Raw genomic sequence first — 18,554 nt, 5'->3', positions numbered from 1 at the left:
GTAAAATAGTAACTTTTTCACGTTAATCATGTAGTTTGATATTACGCAAATATATTCATTTTTACCAATATTCCGATACTATTTCATGTAGTATCACGATATGTGATTTGCCCTTCAAATCTCAGAATTTCGCGTAATATTGCATGTTAAGCAAGTTTTCTTGCATTTTGTTTCGTACGAAAAATCATCGAATTTAGCAATATTTTGACGTTTATCAACCCCTTTTGTTTCATGTTAATTAGAGAAAATATCATCGAATTAGGCAATATTTTACCATTTTTCCACGTTTTTGTGAATTTTCAGTCCATGGGTATTAATTCAAATATATACGATAAAAATGATGCAAACACATAATTGATTAGATAATAACCTTAAATACTTCATTTTCAATCAACTATTTGTTTCTCGTTAAAAAACTGAGTAAGATATTGGAAAGGGGAGAAGTTCTGTTTTTATTGCATATATCGACGTTTCAGCCGGAATAGAGCGATTTTCGTGTACATCTTCCATCGGTAATATAAACGGAAAACCAGGAACATTTTAGTTAATTCTAATGAAAACACTTTGATTTTTATCATTTGTATTGGAAACAACATTGTCATATGTCTTTTCTTGGATCCAAATAATACGAAACCTCGCTCTATGATTTGAAGTTAAAATCCTCAAATATGGTTAAATAGTGACTTTTTTCACGTTTTTCATGTAGTTTGATATTACGTAAATATATTCATTTTTACCAATATTTCGATACTATTTCATGTAGTATCACTATATGTGATTTGGCCTTGAAATCTCAGAATTTCGCATAATATTGCATTTTAAGCAAGTTTTCTTGCATTTTGTTTCGTACGAAAAATCATCGAATTTAGCAATATTTTGACGTTTATCATCCCCTTTTCCTTTATTTGATTTAAACAAAATATCATCGAATTAGGCAATATTTTGCCGTTTTTCCACGTTTTTGTGAATTTTCAGTCTATGGGTATTAATTCATTATATATACGACAAAAATGATGCAAACACATAATTGATTTGATAATAACCTTAAATACTTCATTTTCAATCAACCATTTGTTTCTCGTTAAAATACTGAGTAAGATAATGAAACGGGGAGAAGTTCTGTTTTTATTGCATATATCGAAGTTTCAGCCGGAATAGAGCGGTTTTACGTGTACATCTTCCATCGGTAATATAAACGGAAAATCAGGAACATTTTAGTTAATTCTAATGAAAACACATTGATTTTTATCATTTGTATTGGAAACAACATTGTCATATGTCTTTTCTTGGAACTAAATAATACGAAACCTCGCTCTATGATTTGAAGGTAAAATCCTCAAATATGGTAAAATAGTATCTTTTTCACGGGTATCATGTAGTTTGATATTACGCAAATATATTCATTTTTACCAATATTTCGATACTATTTCATGTAGTATCACGATATGTGATTTGGCCTTCAAATCTCAGAATTTCGCATAATATTGCATTTTAAGCAAGTTTTCTTGCATTTTGTTTCGTACGAAAAATCATCGAATTTACCAATATTTTAACGTTTATCATCCCCTTTTCCTTTATTTGATTTAAACAAAATATCATCAAATTAGGTAATATTTTGCCGCTTTTCCACGTTTTTGTGAATTTTCAGTCTATGGGTATTAATTCATTATATTTACGATAAAAATGATGCAAACACATAATTGATTAGATAATAACCTTAAATACTTAATTTTCAATCAACTATTTGTTTCTCGTTAAAATACTGAGTAAGATATTGAAAAGGGGAGAAGTTCTGTTTTTATTGCATATATCGACGTTTCAGCCGGAATAGAGCGATTTTCGTGTCCATCTTCCATCAGTAATATGTACGGAAAATCAGGAACATTTTAGTTAATTCTAATGAAAACACATTGATTTTTATCATTTGTATTGGAAACAACATTGTCATATGTCTTTTCTTGGATCTAAATAATACGAAACCTCGCTCTATGATTTGAAGTTAAAATCCTCAAATATGGTTATATAGTGACTTTTTTCACGTTTTTCATGTAGTTTGATATTACGTAAATATATTCATTTTTGCCAATATTTCGATACTATTTCATGTAGTATCACGATATGTGATTTGGCCTTCAAATCTCAGAATTTCGCATAATATTGCATTTTAAGCAAGTTTTCTTGCATTTTGCTTCGTACGAAAAATCATCGAATTTAGCAATATTTTGACGTTCATCATCCCCTTTTCCTTCATGTGATTTAAACAAAATATCATTGAATTAGGCAATATTTTGCCGTTTTCCACGTTTTTGTGAATTTTCAGTCCATAGGTATTAATTCATATATGTATACGATAAAAATGATGCAAACACATAATTGATTAGATAATAACCTTAAATACTTCATTTTCAATCATCAATTTGTTTCTCGTTAAAATACTGCGTAAGATATTGAAAAGGGGAGAAGTTCGGTTTTTATTGCATATATCGACGTTTCGGCCGGATTAGAGCGGTTTTACGTGTACATCTTCCATCGTTAATATAAACGGAAAATCAAGAACATTATAGTTAATTCTAATGAAAACACATTGTTTTTTATCATTTGTATTGGAAACAACATTGTCATATGTCTTTTCTTGGATCTAAATAATACGAAACCTCGCTCTATGATTTGAAGTTAAAATCCTCAAATATGGTTATATAGTGAATTTTTCACGTTTTTCATGTAATTTGATATTACGTATATATATTCATTTTTACCAATATTTCGATACTATTTCATGTAGTATCACGATATGTAATTTGGCCTTCAAATCTCAGAATTTCGCATAATATTGCATTTTAAGCAAGTTTTCTTGCATTTTGTTTCGTACGAAAAATCATCGAATTTAGCAATATTTTGACGTTCATCATCCCCTTTTCCTTCATGTGATTTAAACAAAATATCATCGAATTAGGCAATATTTTGCCGTTTTCCACGTTTTTGTGAATTTTCAGTCCATAGGTATTAAATCATATATATGCGATAAAAATGATTCAAACACATAATTGATTAGATATACTTCATTTTCAATCATCTATTTGTTTCTCGTTAAAATACTGAGTAAGATATTGAAAAGGGGAGAAGTTCGGTTTTTATTGCATATATCGACGTTTCAGCCGGAATAGAGCGGTTTTACGTGTACATCTTCCATCGTTAATATAAACGGAAAATCAAGAACATTATAGTTAATTCTAATGAAAACACATTGTTTTTTATCATTTGTATTGGAAACAACATTGTCATGTCTTTTCTTGGATCTAAATAATACGAAACCTCGCTCTATGATTTGAAGTTAAAATCCTCAAATATGGTTATATAGTGACTTTTTTCACGTTTTTCATGTAGTTTGATATTACGTAAGTATATTCATTTTTACCAATATTTAGATACTATTTCATGTAGTATCACGATATGTGATTTGGCCTTGAAATCTCAGAATTTCGCATAATATTGCATTTTAAGCAAGTTTTCTTGCATTTTGTTTCGTACGAAAAATCATCGAATTTAGCAATATTTTGACGTTTATCATCCCCTTTTCCTTTATTTGATTTAAACAAAATATCATCGAATTAGGCAATATTTTGCCGTTTTTCCACGTTTTTGTGAATTTTCAGTCTATGGGTATTAATTCATTATATATACGACAAAAATGATGCAAACACATAATTGATTTGATAATAACCTTAAATACTTCATTTTCAATCAACCATTTGTTTCTCGTTAAAATACTGAGTAAGATAATGAAACGGGGAGGAGTTCTGTTTTTATTGCATATATCGAAGTTTCAGCCGGAATAGAGCGGTTTTACGTGTACATCTTCCATCGGTAATATAAACGGAAAATCAGGAACATTTTAGTTAATTCTAATGAAAACACATTGATTTTTATCATTTGTATTGGAAACAACATTGTCATATGTCTTTTCTTGGAACTAAATAATACGAAACCTCGCTCTATGATTTGAAGGTAAAATCCTCAAATATGGTAAAATTGTATCTTTTTCACGGGTATCATGTAGTTTGATATTACGCAAATATATTCATTTTTACCAATATTTCGATACTATTTCATGTAGTATCACGATATGTGATTTGGCCTTCAAATCTCAGAATTTCGCATAATATTGCATTTTAAGCAAGTTTTCTTGCATTTTGTTTCGTACGAAAAATCATCGAATTTACCAATATTTTGACGTTTATCATCCCCTTTTCCTTTATTTGATTTAAACAAAATATCATCGAATTAGGCAATATTTTGCCGTTTTTCCACGTTTTTGTGAATTTTCAGTCTATGGGTATTAATTCATTATATATACGATAAAAATGATGCAAACACATAATTGATTAGGTAATAACCTTAAATACTTCATTTTCAATCAACTATTTGTTTCTCGTTAAAATACTGAGTAAGATATTGAAAAGGGGAGAAGTTTTGTTTTTATTGCATATATCAACGTTTCAGCCGGAATAGAGCGATTTTCGTGTACATCTTCCATCAGTAATATGTACGGAAAATCAGGAACATTTTAGTTAATTCTAATGAAAACACATTGATTTTTATCATTTGTATTGGAAACAACATTGTCACATGTCTTTTCTTGGATCAAAATAATACGAAACCTCGCTCTATGATTTGAAGTTAAAATCCTCAAATATGGTTAAATAGTGACTTTTTTCACGTTTTTCATGTAGTTTGATATTACATAAATATATTCATTTTTACCAATATTTCGATACTATTTCATGTAGTATCACGATATGTGATTTGGCCTTGAAATCTCAGAATTTCGCATAATATTGCGTTTTAAGCAAGTTTTCTTGCATTTTGTTTCGTACGAAAAATCATCGAATTTAGCAATATTTTGACGTTTATCATCCCCCTTTTCCTTCATGTGATTTAAACAAAATATCATCGAATTAGGCAATATTTTGCCGTTTTCCACGTTTTTGTGAATTTTCAGTCCATGGGTATTAAATCATATATATGCGATAAAAATGATTCAAACACATAATTGATTAGATAATAACCTTAAATACTTCATTTTCAATCATCTATTTGTTTCTCGTTAAAATACTGAGTAAGATATTAAAAAGGGGAAAAGTTCTGTTTTTATTGCATATATCGACGTTTCAGCCGGAATAGAGCGGTTTTACGTGTACATCTTCCATCAGTAATATAAACGGAAAATCAGGAACATTTTAGTTAATTCTAATGAAAACACATTGATTTTTATCATTTGTATTGAAAACAAAATTGTCATATGTCTTTTCTTGGATCTAAATAATACGAAACCTCGCTCTATGATTCTAAGTTATAATCCTCAAATATGATTAAATAGTGACTTTTTTCACGATTTTCATGTAGTTTGATATTACGTAAATATATTCATTTTTACCAATATTTCGATACTATTTCATGTAGTATCACGATATGTGATTTGGCCTTCAAATCTCAGAATTTCTCATAATATTGCATTTTAAGCAAGTTTTCTTGCATTTTGCTTCGTACGAAAAATCATCGAATTTAGCAATATTTTAACGTTTATCATCTCCTTTTCCTTCATGTGATTTAAGCAAAATATCATCGAATTAGGCAATATTTTGCCGTTTTCCACGTTTTTGTGAATTTTCCGTCCATGGGTATTAATTCATATATATATACGATAACTCACACTTCTGGGGTGTGAGTTTTCATTCGCATATAGTCCTGGGGACCATTCAGGCTTGTTCGCATTTGTGTTCCTCACGTGTGCCCCAAAGAATGAGGTGATTTGGTGAAATGCTATGCCCAAGATTACCATCCGAGTTGCCGTCGGGGAAGTGGCTCAAATGGCCTCGGCTATCACTTCCTTTTTGACGGCCGTGATGGTCAAGTGGATTAAGGCGCCCTGTAGTTACCAGTTGCGTTGCTTCTGGGAGTATGGGTTCGAGTCACTTCTGGGGTGTGAGTTTTCATTCGCATATAGTCCTGGGGACCATTCAGGCTTGTTCGCATTTGTGTTCCTCACGTGTGCCCCAAAGAATGAGGTGATTTGGTGAAATGCTATGCTCAAGATTACCATCCGAGTTGCCGTCGGGGAAGTGGCTCAAATAGCCTCGGCTATCACTTCCTTTTGACGGCCGTGATGGTCAAGCGGATTAAGGCGCCCCGTAGTTACCAGTTGCGTTGCTTCTGGGAGTATGGGTTCGAGTCACTTCTGGGGTGTGAGTTTTCATTCGCATATAGTCCTGGGGACCATTCAGGCTTGTTTGCATATACGATAAAAATGATGCAAACACATAATTGATTAGATAATAACCTTAAATACTTCATTTTCAATCATCTATTTGTTTTTCGTTAAAATACTGCGTAAGATATTGAAAAGGGGAGAAGTTCGGTTTTTATTGCATATATCGACGTTTCGGCCGGATTAGAGCGGTTTTACGTGTACATCTTCCATCGTTATTATAAACAGAAAATCAAGAACATTATAGTTAATTCTAATGAAAACACATTGTTTTTTATCATTTGTATTGGAAACAACATTGTCATATGTCTTTTCTTGGATCTAAATAATACGAAACCTCGCTCTATGATTTGAAGTTAAAATCCTCAAATATGGTTATATAGTGATTTTTTCACGTTTTTCATGTAGTTTGATATTACGTATATATATTCATTTTTACCAATATTTCGATACTATTTCATGTAGTATCACGATATGTAATTTGGCCTTCAAATCTCAGAATTTCGCATAATATTGCATTTTAAGCAAGTTTTCTTGCATTTTGTTTCGTACGAAAAATCATCGAATTTAGCAATATTTTGACGTTCATCATCCCCTTTTCCTTCATGTGATTTAAACAAAATATCATCGAATTAGGCAATATTTTGCCGTTTTCCACGTTTTTGTGAATTTTCAGTCCATAGGTATTAAATCATATATATGCGATAAAAATGATTCAAACACATAATTGATTAGATATACTTCATTTTCAATCATCTATTTGTTTCTCGTTAAAATACTGAGTAAGATATTGAAAAGGGGAGAAGTTCGGTTTTTATTGCATATATCGACGTTTCAGCCGGATTAGAGCGGTTTTACGTGTACATCTTCCATCGTTAATATAAACGGAAAATCAAGAACATTATAGTTAATTCTAATGAAAACACCTTGTTTTTTATCATTTGTATTGGAAACAACATTGTCTTATGTCTTTTCTTGGATCTAAATAATACGAAACCTCGCTCTATGATTTGAAGTTAAAATCCTCAAATATGGTTATATAGTGAATTTTTTCACGTTTTTCATGTAGTTTGACATTATTTAAATATATTCATTTTTACCAATATTTCGATACTATTTCATGTAGTATCACGATATGTGATTTGGCCTTCAAATCTCAGAATTTCGCATAATATTGCATTTTAAGCAAGTATTCTTGCATTTTGTTTCGTACGAAAAATCATCGAATATAGCAATATTTTGACGTTTATCATCTCCTTTTCCTTTATGTGATTTAAACAAAATATCATCGAATTAGGCAATATTTTGCCGTTTTCCACGTTTTTGTGAATTTTCAGTCCATGGGTTTTAATTCATATATATACGATAAAAATGATGCAAACACATAATTGATTAGATAATAACCTTAAATACTTCATTTTCAATCATCTATTTGTTTCTCGTTAAAATACTGAGTACGATATTGAAAAGGGGAGAAGTTCGGTTTTTATTGCATATATCGACGTTTCAGCCGGAATAGAGCGGTTTTACGTGTACATCTTCCCTCGTTAATATAAACGGAAAATCAAGAACATTTTAGTTATTTCTAATGAAAACACATTGTTTTTTATTATTTATATTGGAAACAACAATGTCATATGTCTTTTCTTGGATCTAAATAATACGAAACCTCGCTCTATGATTTGAAGGTAAAATCCTCAAATATGGTAAAATAGTAACTTTTTCACGTTAATCATGTAGTTTGATATTACGCAAATATATTCATTTTTACCAATATTCCGATACTATTTCATGTAGTATCACGATATGTGATTTGCCCTTCAAATCTCAGAATTTCGCGTAATATTGCATGTTAAGCAAGTTTTCTTGCATTTTGTTTCGTACGAAAAATCATCGAATTTAGCAATATTTTGAAGTTTATCAACCCCTTTTCTTTCATGTGATTTAAACAAAATATCATCGTATTAGGCAATATTTTACCATTTTTCCACGTTTTTGTGAATTTTCAGTCCATGGGTATTAATTCATATATATACGATAAAAATGATGCAAACTCATAATTGATTAGATAATAACCTTAAATACTTCATTTTCAATCAACTATTTGTTTCTCGTTAAAAAACTGAGTAAGATATTGGAAAGGGGAGAAGTTCTGTTTTTATTGCATATATCGACGTTTCAGCCGGAATAGAGCGGTTTTACGTGTACATCTTCCATCAGTAATATAAACGGAAAATCAGGAACATTTTAGTTAATTCTAATGAAAACACATTGATTTTTATCATTTGTATTGGAAACAAAATTGTCATATGTCTTTTCTTGGATCTAAATAATACGAAACCTCGCTCTATGATTCTAAGTTATAATCCTCAAATATGATTAAATAGTGACTTTTTTCACGATTTTCATGTAGTTTGATATTACGTAAATATATTCATTTTTACCAATATTTCGATACTATTTCATGTAGTATCACGATATGTGATTTGGCCTTCAAATCTCAGAATTTCGCATAATATTGCATTTTAAGCAAGTATTCTTGCATTTTGTTTCGTACGAAAAATCATCGCATATATCAATATTTTGACGTTTATCATCTTCTTTTCCTTCATGTGATTTAAACAAAATATCATCGAATTAGGCAATATTTGGCCGTTTTCCACGTTTTTGTGAATTTTCAGTCCATGGGTTTTAATTCATATATATACGATAAAAATGATGCAAACACATAATTGATTAGATAATAACCTTAAATACTTCATTTTCAATCAACTATTTCTTTCTCGTTAAAATACTGAGTAAGATATTGAAAGGCGGAGAAGTTCTGATTTTATTGCATATATCGACGTTTCAGCCGGAATAGAGCGGTTTTCGTGTACATCTTCCATCGGAAATATAAACGGAAAATCAGGAACATTTTAGTTAATTCTAATGAAAACACATTGATTTTTATCATTTGTATTGGAAACAACATTGTCATATGTCTTTTCTTGGAACTAAATAATACGAAACCTCGCTCTATGATTTGAAGGTAAAATTCTCAAATATGGTAAAATAGTATCTTTTTCACGGGTATCATGTAGTTTGATATTACGCAAATATATTCATTTTTACCAATATTTCGATACTATTTCATGTAGTATCACGATATGTGATTTGGCCTTCAAATCTCAGAATTTCGCATAATATTGCATTTTAAGCAAGTTTTCTTGCATTTTGTTTCGTACGAAAAATCATCGAATTTACCAATATTTTAACGTTTATCATCCCCTTTTCCTTTATTTGATTTAAACAAAATATCATCAAATTAGGTAATATTTTGCCGCTTTTCCACGTTTTTGTGAATTTTCAGTCTATGGGTATTAATTCATTATATTTACGATAAAAATGATGCAAACACATAATTGATTAGATAATAACCTTAAATACTTAATTTTCAATCAACTATTTGTTTCTCGTTAAAATACTGAGTAAGATATTGAAAAGGGGAGAAGTTCTGTTTTTATTGCATATATCGACGTTTCAGCCGGAATAGAGCGATTTTCGTGTCCATCTTCCATCAGTAATATGTACGGAAAATCAGGAACATTTTAGTTAATTCTAATGAAAACACATTGATTTTTATCATTTGTATTGGAAACAACATTGTCATATGTCTTTTCTTGGTTCTAAATAATACGAAACCTCGCTCTATGATTTGAAGTTAAAATCCTCAAATATGGTTATATAGTGACTTTTTTCACGTTTTTCATGTAGTTTGATATTACGTAAATATATTCATTTTTGCCAATATTTCGATACTATTTCATGTAGTATCACGATATGTGATTTGGCCTTCAAATCTCAGAATTTCGCATAATATTGCATTTTAAGCAAGTTTTCTTGCATTTTGCTTCGTACGAAAAATCATCGAATTTAGCAATATTTTGACGTTCATCATCCCCTTTTCCTTCATGTGATTTAAACAAAATATCATTGAATTAGGCAATATTTTGCCGTTTTCCACGTTTTTGTGAATTTTCAGTCCATAGGTATTAAATCATATATATGCGATAAAAATGATTCAAACACATAATTGATTAGATATACTTCATTTTCAATCATCTATTTGTTTCTCGTTAAAATACTGAGTAAGAAATTGAAAAGGGGAGAAGTTCGGTTTTTATTGCATATATCGACGTTTCAGCCGGAATAGAGCGGTTTTACGTGTACATCTTCCATCGTTAATATAAACGGAAAATCAAGAACATTATAGTTAATTCTAATGAAAACACATTGTTTTTTATCATTTGTATTGGAAACAACATTGTCATGTCTTTTCTTGGATCTAAATAATACGAAACCTCGCTCTATGATTTGAAGTTAAAATCCTCAAATATGGTTATATAGTGACTTTTTTCACGTTTTTCATGTAGTTTGATATTACGTAAATATATTCATTTTTACCAATATTTAGATACTATTTCATGTAGTATCACGATATGTGATTTGGCCTTCAAATCTCAGAATTTCGCATAATATTGCATTTTAAGCAAATATTCTTGCATTTTGTTTCGTACGAAAAATCATCGAATATATCAATATTTTGACGTTTATCATCTCCTTTTCCTTCATGTGATTTAAACAAAATATCATCGAATTAGGCAATATTTGGCCGTTTTCCACGTTTTTGTGAATTTTCAGTCCATGGGTTTTAATTCATATATATACGATAAAAATGATGCAAACACATAATTGATTAGATAATAACCTTAAATACTTCATTTTCAATCAACTATTTCTTTCTCGTTAAAATACTGAGTAAGATATTGAAAGGCGGAGAAGTTCTGATTTTATTGCATATATCGACGTTTCAGCCGGAATAGAGCGGTTTTCGTGTACATCTTCCATCGGAAATATAAACGGAAAATCAGGAACATTTTAGTTAATTCTAATGAAAACCCATTGATTTTTATCATTTGTGTTGGAAACATCATTGTCATATGTCTTTTCTTGGATCTAAATAATACGAAACCTCGCTCTATGATTTGAAGGTAAAATCCTCAAATATGGTAAAATAGTAACTTTTTCACGTTAATCATGTAGTTTGATATTACGCAAATATATTCATTTTTACCAATATTCCGATACTATTTCATGTAGTATCACGATATGTGATTTGGCCTTCAAATCTCAAAATTTCGCATAATATTGCATTTTAAGCAAGTTTTCTTGCATTTTGCTTCGTACGAAAAATCATCGAATTTAGCAATATTTTAACGTTTATCATCTCCTTTTCCTTCATGTGATTTAAACAAAATATCATCGAATTAGGCAATATTTTGCCGTTTTTCCACGTTTTTGTGAATTTTCAGTCTATGGGTATTAATTCATTATATATACGATAAAAATGATGCAAACACATAATTGATTAGATAATAACCTTAAATACTTCATTTTCAATCAACTATTTGTTTCTCGTTAAAATACTGAGTAAGATATTGAAAAGGGGAGAAGTTTTGTTTTTATTGCATATATCAACGTTTCAGCCGGAATAGAGCGATTTTCGTGTACATCTTCCATCAGTAATATGTACGGAAAATCAGGAACATTTTAGTTAATTCTAATGAAAACACATTGATTTTTATCATTTGTATTGGAAACAACATTGTCACATGTCTTTTCTTGGATCAAAATAATACGAAACCTCGCTCTATGATTTGAAGTTAAAATCCTCAAATATGGTTAAATAGTGACTTTTTTCACGTTTTTCATGTAGTTTGATATTACATAAATATATTCATTTTTACCAATATTTCGATACTATTTCATGTAGTATCACGATATGTGATTTGGCCTTGAAATCTCAGAATTTCGCATAATATTGCGTTTTAAGCAAGTTTTCTTGCATTTTGTTTCGTACGAAAAATCATCGAATATAGCAATATTTTGACGTTTATCATCTCCTTTTCCTTTATGTGATTTAAACAAAATATCATCGAATTAGGCAATATTTTGCCGTTTTCCACGTTTTTGTGAATTTTCAGTCCATGGGTTTTAATTCATATATATACGATAAAAATGATGCAAACACATAATTGATTAGATAATAACCTTAAATACTTCATTTTCAATCATCTATTTGTTTCTCGTTAAAATACTGAGTACGATATTGAAAAGGGGAGAAGTTCGGTTTTTATTGCATATATCGACGTTTCAGCCGGAATAGAGCGGTTTTACGTGTACATCTTCCCTCGTTAATATAAACGGAAAATCAAGAACATTTTAGTTATTTCTAATGAAAACACATTGTTTTTTATTATTTATATTGGAAACAACAATGTCATATGTCTTTTCTTGGATCTAAATAATACGAAACCTCGCTCTATGATTTGAAGGTAAAATCCTCAAATATGGTAAAATAGTAACTTTTTCACGTTAATCATGTAGTTTGATATTACGCAAATATATTCATTTTTACCAATATTCCGATACTATTTCATGTAGTATCACGATATGTGATTTGCCCTTCAAATCTCAGAATTTCGCGTAATATTGCATGTTAAGCAAGTTTTCTTGCATTTTGTTTCGTACGAAAAATCATCGAATTTAGCAATATTTTGAAGTTTATCAACCCCTTTTCTTTCATGTGATTTAAACAAAATATCATCGTATTAGGCAATATTTTACCATTTTTCCACGTTTTTGTGAATTTTCAGTCCATGGGTATTAATTCATATATATACGATAAAAATGATGCAAACTCATAATTGATTAGATAATAACCTTAAATACTTCATTTTCAATCAACTATTTGTTTCTCGTTAAAAAACTGAGTAAGATATTGGAAAGGGGAGAAGTTCTGTTTTTATTGCATATATCGACGTTTCAGCCGGAATAGAGCGGTTTTACGTGTACATCTTCCATCAGTAATATAAACGGAAAATCAGGAACATTTTAGTTAATTCTAATGAAAACACATTGATTTTTATCATTTGTATTGGAAACAAAATTGTCATATGTCTTTTCTTGGATCTAAATAATACGAAACCTCGCTCTATGATTCTAAGTTATAATCCTCAAATATGATTAAATAGTGACTTTTTTCACGATTTTCATGTAGTTTGATATTACGTAAATATATTCATTTTTACCAATATTTCGATACTATTTCATGTAGTATCACGATATGTGATTTGGCCTTCAAATCTCAGAATTTCGCATAATATTGCATTTTAAGCAAGTATTCTTGCATTTTGTTTCGTACGAAAAATCATCGAATATATCAATATTTTGACGTTTATCATCTCCTTTTCCTTCATGTGATTTAAACAAAATATCATCGAATTAGGCAATATTTGGCCGTTTTCCACGTTTTTGTGAATTTTCAGTCCATGGGTTTTAATTCATATATATACGATAAAAATGATGCAAACACATAATTGATTAGATAATAACCTTAAATACTTCATTTTCAATCAACTATTTCTTTCTCGTTAAAATACTGAGTAAGATATTGAAAGGCGGAGAAGTTCTGATTTTATTGCATATATCGACGTTTCAGCCGGAATAGAGCGGTTTTCGTGTACATCTTCCATCGGAAATATAAACGGAAAATCAGGAACATTTTAGTTAATTCTAATGAAAACCCATTGATTTTTATCATTTGTGTTGGAAACATCATTGTCATATGTCTTTTCTTGGATCTAAATAATACGAAACCTCGCTCTATGATTTGAAGGTAAAATCCTCAAATATGGTAAAATAGTAACTTTTTCACGTTAATCATGTAGTTTGATATTACGCAAATATATTCATTTTTACCAATATTCCGATACTATTTCATGTAGTATCACGATATGTGATTTGGCCTTCAAATCTCAGAATTTCGCATAATATTGCATTTTAAGCAAGTTTTCTTGCATTTTGCTTCGTACGAAAAATCATCGAATTTAGCAATATTTTAACGTTTATCATCTCCTTTTCCTTCATGTGATTTAAACAAAATATCATCGAATTAGGCAATATTTTGCCGTTTTTCCACGTTTTTGTGAATTTTCAGTCTATGGGTATTAATTCATTATATATACGATAAAAATGATGCAAACACATAATTGATTAGATAATAACCTTAAATACTTCATTTTCAATCAACTATTTGTTTCTCGTTAAAATACTGAGTAAGATATTGAAAAGGGGAGAAGTTTTGTTTTTATTGCATATATCAACGTTTCAGCCGGAATAGAGCGATTTTCGTGTACATCTTCCATCAGTAATATGTACGGAAAATCAGGAACATTTTAGTTAATTCTAATGAAAACACATTGATTTTTATCATTTGTATTGGAAACAACATTGTCACATGTCTTTTCTTGGATCAAAATAATACGAAACCTCGCTCTATGATTTGAAGTTAAAATCCTCAAATATGGTTAAATAGTGACTTTTTTCACGTTTTTCATGTAGTTTGATATTACATAAATATATTCATTTTTACCAATATTTCGATACTATTTCATGTAGTATCACGATATGTGATTTGGCCTTGAAATCTCAGAATTTCGCATAATATTGCGTTTTAAGCAAGTTTTCTTGCATTTTGTTTCGTACGAAAAATCATCGAATTTAGCAATATTTTGACGTTTATCATCCCCCTTTTCCTTCATGTGATTTAAACAAAATATCATCGAATTAGGCAATATTTTGCCGTTTTCCACGTTTTTGTGAATTTTCAGTCTATGGGTATTAAATCATATATATGCGATAAAAATGATTCAAACACATAATTGATTAGATAATAACCTTAAATACTTCATTTTCAATCATCTATTTGTTTCTCGTTAAAATACTGAGTAAGATATTAAAAAGGGGAAAAGTTCTGTTTTTATTGCATATATCGACGTTTCAGCCGGAATAGAGCGGTTTTACGTGTACATCTTCCATCAGTAATATAAACGGAAAATCAGGAACATTTTAGTTAATTCTAATGAAAACACATTGATTTTTATCATTTGTATTGAAAACAAAATTGTCATATGTCTTATCTTGGATCTAAATAATACGAAACCTCGCTCTATGATTCTAAGTTATAATCCTCAAATATGATTAAATAGTGACTTTTTTCACGATTTTCATGTAGTTTGATATTACGTAAATATATTCATTTTTACCAATATTTCGATACTATTTCATGTAGTATCACGATATGTGATTTGGCCTTCAAATCTCAGAATTTCTCATAATATTGCATTTTAAGCAAGTTTTCTTGCATTTTGCTTCGTACGAAAAATCATCGAATTTAGCAATATTTTAACGTTTATCATCTCCTTTTCCTTCATGTGATTTAAGCAAAATATCATCGAATTAGGCAATATTTTGCCGTTTTCCACGTATTTGTGAATTTTCCGTCCATGGGTATTAATTCATATATATATACGATAACTCACACTTCTGGGGTGTGAGTTTTCATTCGCATATAGTCCTGGGGACCATTCAGGCTTGTTCGCATTTGTGTTCCTCACGTGTGCCCCAAAGAATGAGGTGATTTGGTGAAATGCTATGCCCAAGATTACCATCCGAGTTGCCGTCGGGGAAGTGGCTCAAATGGCCTCGGCTATCACTTCCTTTTTGACGGCCGTGATGGTCAAGTGGATTAAGGCGCCCTGTAGTTACCAGTTGCGTTGCTTCTGGGAGTATGGGTTCGAGTCACTTCTGGGGTGTGAGTTTTCATTCGCATATAGTCCTGGGGACCATTCAGGCTTGTTCGCATTTGTGTTCCTCACGTGTGCCCCAAAGAATGAGGTGATTTGGTGAAATGCTATGCCCAAGATTACCATCCGAGTTGCCGTCGGGGAAGTGGCTCAAATAGCCTCGGCTATCACTTCCTTTTGACGGCCGTGATGGTCAAGTGGATTAAGGCGCCCTGTAGTTACCAGTTGCGTTGCTTCTGGGAGTATGGGTTCGAGTCACTTCTGGGGTGTGAGTTTTCATTCGCATATAGTCCTGGGGACCATTCAGGCTTGTTCGCATATACGATAAAATTGATGCAAACACATAATTGATTAGATAATAACCTTAAATACTTCATTTTCAATCATCTATTTGTTTTTCGTTAAAATACTGAGTAAGATATTGAAAAGGGGAGAAGTTCGGTTTTTATTGCATATAACGACGTTTCAGCCGGATTAGAGCGGTTTTACGTGTACATCTCCCATCGTTAATATAAACGGAAAATCAAGAACATTATAGTTAATTCTAATGAAAACACATTGTTTTTTATCATTTATATTGGAAACAACATTGTCATATGTCTTTTCTTGGATCTAAATAATACGAAACCTCGCTCTATGATTTGAAGGTAAAATCCTCAAATATGGTAAAATAGTAACTTTTTCACGTTAATCATGTAGTTTGATATTACGCAAATATATTCATTTTTACCAATATTCCGATACTATTTCATGTAGTATCACGATATGTGATTTGCCCTTCAAATCTCAGAATTTCGCGTAATATCGCATGTTAAGCAAGTTTTCTTGCATTTTGTTTGGTACGAAAAATCATCGAATTTAGCAATATTTTGACGTTTATCAACCCCTTTTCTTTCATGTTAATTAGAGAAAATATCATCGAATTAGGCAATATTTTACCATTTTTCCACGTTTTTGTGAATTTTCAGTCCATGGGTATTAATTCATATATATACGATAAAAATGATGCAAACACATAATTGATTAGATAATAACCTTAAATACTTCATTTTCAATCAACTATTTGTTTCTCGTTAAAAAACTGAGTAAGATATTGGAAAGGGGAGAAGTTCTGTTTTTATTGCATATATCGACGTTTCAGCCGGAATAGAACGATTTTCGTGTACATCTTCCACCGGTAATATAAACGGAAAACCAGGAACATTTTAGTTAATTCTAATGAAAACACTTTGATTTTTATCATTTGTATTGGAAACAACATTGTCATATGTCTTTTCTTGGATCCAAATAATACGAAACCTCGCTCTATGATTTGAAGTTAAAATCCTCAAATATGGTTAAATAGTGACTTTTTTCACGTTTTTCATGTAGTTTGATATTACGTAAATATATTCATTTTTACCAATATTTCGATACTATTTCATGTAGTATCACGATATGTGATTTGGCCTTGAAATCTCAGAATTTCCCATAATATTGCATTTTAAGCAAGTTTTCTTGCATTTTGTTTCGTACGAAAAATCATCGAATTTAGCAATATTTTGACGTTTATCATCCCCTTTTCCTTTATTTGATTTAAACAAAATATCATCGAATTAGGCAATATTTTGCCGTTTTTCCACGTTTTTGTGAATTTTCAGTCTATGGGTATTAATTCATTATATATACGACAAAAATGATGCAAACACATAATTGATTTGATAATAACCTTAAATACTTCATTTTCAATCAACCATTTGTTTCTCGTTAAAATACTGAGTAAGATAATGAAACGGGGAGGAGTTCTGTTTTTATTGCATATATCGAAGTTTCAGCCGGAATAGAGCGGTTTTACGTGTACATCTTCCATCGGTAATATAAACGGAAAATCAGGAACATTTTAGTTAATTCTAATGAAAACACATTGATTTTTATCATTTGTATTGGAAACAACATTGTCATATGTCTTTTCTTGGAACTAAATAATACGAAACCTCGCTCTATGATTTGAAGGTAAAATCCTCAAATATGGTAAAATTGTATCTTTTTCACGGGTATCATGTAGTTTGATATTACGCAAATATATTCATTTTTACCAATATTTCGATACTATTTCTTGTAGTATCACGATATGTGATTTGGCCTTCAAATCTCAGAATTTCGCATAATATTGCATTTTAAGCAAGTTTTCTTGCATTTTGTTTCGTACGAAAAATCATCGAATTTACCAATATTTTGACGTTTATCATCCCCTTTTCCTTTATTTGATTTAAACAAAATATCATCAAATTAGGTAATATTTTGCCGCTTTTCCACGTTTTTGTGAATTTTCAGTCTATGGGTATTAATTCATTATATATACGATAAAAATGATGCAAACACATAATTGATTAGATAATAACCTTAAATACTTAATTTTCAATCAACTATTTGTTTCTCGTTAAAATACTGAGTAAGATATTGAAAAGGGGAGAAGTTCTGTTTTTATTGCATATATCGACGTTTCAGCCGGAATAGAGCGATTTTCGTGTTCATCTTCCATCAGTAATATGTACGGAAAATCAGGAACATTTTAGTTAATTCTAATGAAAACACATTGATTTTTATCATTTGTATTGGAA

Source organism: Procambarus clarkii, chromosome 45, assembly GCF_040958095.1.
Source record: "Procambarus clarkii isolate CNS0578487 chromosome 45, FALCON_Pclarkii_2.0, whole genome shotgun sequence".
NCBI lineage: Eukaryota > Metazoa > Arthropoda > Malacostraca > Decapoda > Cambaridae > Procambarus > Procambarus clarkii.
This window is presented reverse-complemented; position numbering follows the sequence as displayed.